Source organism: Heloderma suspectum, chromosome 6, assembly GCF_057233095.1.
Source record: "Heloderma suspectum isolate Gila_16-S chromosome 6, 16-S_ref, whole genome shotgun sequence".
Taxonomy (NCBI): domain Eukaryota; kingdom Metazoa; phylum Chordata; class Lepidosauria; order Squamata; family Helodermatidae; genus Heloderma; species Heloderma suspectum.
The window spans coordinates 84,060,429-84,065,661 of NC_139463.1; the positions used below are offsets into that span (position 1 = coordinate 84,060,429).

At 45.4% G+C, this 5,233-nt stretch overlaps 1 pseudogene; it reads right to left on the reverse strand.

Annotated features, from left to right (window-relative positions):
• Window positions 1-3,910: 3,910 nt before the first annotated feature.
• Window positions 3,911-4,863, reverse strand: LOC146341606 (olfactory receptor 14I1-like; annotated as a pseudogene).
• Window positions 4,864-5,233: the final 370 nt, after the last annotated feature.

Genomic DNA, 5,233 nt, shown 5'->3' on the forward strand with positions numbered 1-5,233 from the left:
CAGCCCGGCAGCAGCTGGAGGCCCTGCTGTGGGTTGGCTCAGCTGGTAGGGATGGACGAAAGTCCCTTACCTGTTCTCGAAGCTTGCTTCGCGGTGGGGGGGAGGCGCTTCGGTTCTCCCCCCGAAATTCAGGCCGGGGGGGAGGCACCCCATCCCTCGCTGGTGAAATTCAGGCTGGGTAGAAGCACCCCATCTACCCGGCCGCGAAAAAAAAAGTAAAAAAACACACACACACACCCGTGATAGGCTACGTAACGATTTATGTAGCCTATCACGGCTAGATTTCCAAAGTCAGTCGTGATAGGCTATGTAAATCATCACGTAGCCTATCACAGGTGACTTTGAAAAAAAAAAAGTGCATACGCAAATGGCGGCTCCCATGGGGACCACCATTTCCGTTCCTTATTTTGACACGTCTAGTCTACGTAAACATTTACATAGACTCTGGCGAAAATAAGGGCAACGCAAATAGCGTTCCCTTATTTTCGCCGTAGTCTATGTAAATGTTTACGTAGACTAGACATGCCAAAATAAGGAATGCAAATGGCGGCGCCCATGGGCCACCGCCATTTGCATACGGGCTTTTTTTTTTTTTCAAAGTCACTCGTGATAGGCTACGTGACGATTTACGTAGCCTATCATGGCTGACTTTGGAAATCTAGCCGTGATAGGCTACGTAAATCGTTACATAGCCTATCACGGGTTTTTTGTTTTTTTTTTACTTTACTTTTTTGCAATGGCGGCGGCGGCAGCTGGTTGGGAGATCAGCCACCGCCCCCGCCCCCGATGAAACACTGCCGAAACGCCGCCGGGACCAGCCGCCCAGAGGGACATTCGGCCACGGTAAGTCCCATCCTGGGGGGGGGGGAAGGGGGCCGGCGGAGAATTTCCCCACCAATTTTGGGGGGCCGAATGCATTGGCATTCGGCCTCCTGAAGATTCGGGGAGAAATTCTCTGCCATCCCTATCAGCCGGCGGCTCCGCAGACTGGCCGTGGAGTAGAGCTGGCCGGGCTGGATTCCGGGGGGAAGGAATGGATCACCTCCACCCACTTGCATACCCCAGTGAAGCCAAGTAAGTGGGGTTTCGTACACCCCTAATTTGGGTTCTTTGAAATTGAGTAGAGTTCCTGGTAGATCAGGTCTATACAGCCCCTGACTAGTATAGGGAAAACAGATTTTGGGGATGGTTTACCCTTGGGCTCAGACAACACAGTTGTGTTATAAATAGATGCTCATACACTAGGGATGGGCAGAAGGCTTACCTCTGGTTCCGGGGGGGGAGGTGATCCTCCCTCCATCTGGAATCCTAGCTGGCTGGCTCTACTCTGTGGCAATTCCGCGGAGCCGCCGGCTGGCTCCGAAGCCATTTACGGCTGCATTTGCCTTAAACTAAGACCTTTATGGCCGCAAATGGAGTAGTGGATGCCATTTGCATCTGCAGTCAATCTGCCCAGCCAGGGATATGGCAATGGCGGCCGTATCGCTGGTGCTCTGGAGCTGGCTGGTGGGAGGATTTGGCCGGTGAGGATTCCTCCTGGAGGTGGAGGTATTTTCCTAGATTCCCTTCCCCCCCCCTGTATTTTCATGTCACTACTTCCTTTTTGTAATTAGCCTGTTGAGGGGGGGACTGCGGTGGGAAGGGGGAGGTTGGTTGGTTGTTGTTGTTTTACACGCTTGCTGTGTTTTGAGGCTTGCTGGCATCAAGTAAACAGGGAGGGGGGAGCCCTTAGGCAGTAGCGAAGTCATCAACTCTAATAATTTAATGGCTTATGTATTTATTTGTGACATAAAAAAAAAATAAATAATAATATGGATACAATATTTAAACCCAACCAGCATTTGGGTTTAAAATAGGGATGTACGAAAGTCACTTACCTTTTTGCGGAATCTTTCACGGTGCAGGGGGAGACACTCTGTCCCTCCTCCCTGGAATCCTCGATGTGGGGGGAGGCGATCCACTCCTCCTCCCCAAAATCCTCAATGGCCAGGCCGCGGAGCAGCCGGCCAGGGCCGTCCGCAGCCGGATTTCCAGCCACGGACGGCCTGGTGTGGACGCAAATGACGGCTGCTGTAACGGCTGCCATTTGCATCCAGCCAGACAGCCATGATAGGCTACATAAGTATTTACGTAGCCTATCACGGCTAACCTCAAAAAAACAACAAACCCACAGTGTACGCAAATGGCGGCGGCCACGGCAGCCGCCATTTGCGTTCCCTATTTTTTGCCGATTTATCTTATGTAAATATTTACGTAAGATAAAATGGCGAAAAAAAGGGGAACGCAAATAGCATAGTGGACACTATTTGCGTTCATTTATTTTTTGCTAGGGATGTCAGAGAATTCCTCAATGGATCTCGGTGAGGCCGAATGCCAGTGCATTCGGCCCCCAGAAACCCGTTGCAGAACAAAGCCCCTGCCCCCCCAACCCACGAAAGGCGCACAGGACAAAGAGCCCGCCGCCCCCATCCCACGAAAGGCGTGCGAAACGGAGCACTTACCTGCTCCTGTCCACGCTGCTGTGCGAATGGCGGCCGTCCTGAGGCTGCCATTCGCTTCCTCCTTCTTCAGCCATGATAGGCTACGTAATTACTTACGTAGCCTATCACGGCTAATGCAGGGACGCCATTTGCATCCCTGTGGAGGCTGTGATAGGCTATGTAAATACTTACGTATTTACATAAGTATCTTTCACGGCGGGGGGGGGGAACCACAGCGTATGAAAATGGCAGCAGCTACCACCATTTACATACGCTGGGGCTTTTTTCCCCCCTGCCGTGATAGGCTATGTAAATAAATTTGAGCTGGGAAAGACTGATCTACACAATATCAGAGGCATTAACACCCCATTTATGCCTCTAATATTCCATATATCAAGCTTTCCCAGCCCGAATTTGTGCATATTTAAATAAGCACATTATAATGACTTTTAATTCTATTACTATCAGCTTAAGTTATTGCAATGCCATAAATTAAAATGTATTTACAGAAGGAGAAGGAGAAGGAGAAGGAGAAGGAGAAGAAAGGTGGTATAATGTTGGGGAAGTGTTGTACCTCCATTGTGGAGTGCATGCTTCGCATGTGTAGAGTCCCAGGTTTAATCTCTGGCATTTCCAGTTATAATGAAGCTTTGTATGTTCCTGTTTCAATCATGTCACACCTAATAATAATATCACACATAGAGAAGGACAAATCTCTCAATTTTGATTTCTCCCAGTTTCACATTTTTCCCAATTTTATGTTTGGGAAAATTCAAAGTTCAGGATGAACCAATCTTAAATGGTGTTCGGCCCAAACTTTCATTCTCCCTGCCACCCACACCCAGTTTGCATGAAAATGTGTACGTATTTGTGTGTACATATTTCCTATTACATGCATTTTAAGCACAATTTTGCTTAATATACACAATTTCTGCAAGCAAATGTCCTAATGTAAAGTTTTTTATGTTGTTTTCACTCATATATGCATATTTGCATTCACATTCCCCTAAAATATGCATTTTTGTATTCTATCTATCTATCTATCTATCTATCTATCTATCTATGTATTTATTACATTTATAGCCTGCCCTTTTTCATCCTTAAGGAACCCAAGGTGGCATACATAATCCTCTCCATTTTATCCTCACAACAACCTTGTGGGGTAGGTGGGCTGAGAGTGTGTGACTTGCCCAAAGTCACCCAGTGAGCTTCCATGGCCAAGTTGGGCATATTGCTTCAAAAAGTGAAATTAGTTAAGTTCACACTAAAACATGAACTGAATAAATTCATTCCCCATCCTTATGAAGACACAGACTAATGGTTACAGGTAGGGCTCTTAGTAACTTGAGACTTTCAAGCAGTGAGTTCCCTCAGGGTTGATCTCTAGTGTTGATTTTGAAGTGAAGGCTGAAACAACCGGAAACAACCACTTACAGAAGAAAACTAGAGAATGTGCTCCTTGCCAAGTAGCTAAAGCCTAATTGTTTTGCCAAGGCAGCCTTGATTTCTTTGTTTTTCATGCTGTACATTACTGGATTCAGCATGGGTGGAACCATGGAATACATGATAGTAATTGCCAAATCTAGATGAGATGAGGTGTTGGAAGTAGGCCACAGATAGGCAAAGAATCCAGAAAATAAGAATGTGGAGATCACAACGAGGTGAGGGAGGCAAGTTGTGAAGGCCTTTTGCCTTCCCTGGGCAGATGGGATTCTGAGCACGACAGTGAAGATCTGTACATAAGTGATGATGATGAAGATGAAGCAACCAAACACAATGCTACTACTTAATATGACAGCCCCAGCTTCAATCAGATATAAATTAGAGCAGGACAGCTTAAGTAACCGTGGAATTTCACAGAAGTACTGATTGACAATATTAGAGCAGAAGGGGGCTGCAAAGGTGCCACTAGCATGTAACACCCCATAGAAAAATCCAGTGATCCAGTAGTAGTAAGCATTTGGACACAGGCTTGCCTGTTGATCACTATTTCATATTGCAAAGGATTGCAAATGGCAACATATCGATCATATGCCATGACTGTGAGGAGAAAGAAATCAGAACCAAAGAAGAATGTCAGAAAAAGAACTTGCGTAACACATCCAGAATAAGAAATGTGTCTGGTATTCATGAGGGAATTGGCCATGGATTTGGGCATGATGACTGAAACTTGCCCAAGGTCAAGTATGGCCAGGTTCATCAGAAAGAAGTACATAGGAGTATGAAGGTGTTGGTCAAATGCCACTGCAGAGATTATGAGAAGATTCCCTGAAATAATTGTCAAATACAATACCAGGAACAGAAGGAAATGAAGAATCTGCAGTTCTCGAATATTGGAAACTTGCAGAAGCAGAAACTCTGACATGTAGGTTTGGTTATCCATTTTGTAAGTATTCCTAAGACTCATGAGACCTGTGAGAGAAAGGAAAAAAACATAATTCATTTAATTCTGGAGAATTTTAAAGAATAACTGGCAAATGTTCATGTAAGTATTTTGGAACTTCAGTCTCTAAAATCATCTGAATATAGGAATGAACGCAAATGGGTTAGAGGGCCAAACTTCCAATGTAGTAGATTAATAATGAATAGTATGAGCAGTGGTGAACTTCTCAACTTAGGTGGGAAAAAAAGTGGGGAGGGAGAGGTCCCTCAGAAATACAAAATTAGACATGTCAAGGACCATTAAAAACATGTATATACTATAAGCACAAAGAGTACAAGAGTCAATGAAAACTGATAATAATCAGTAGATA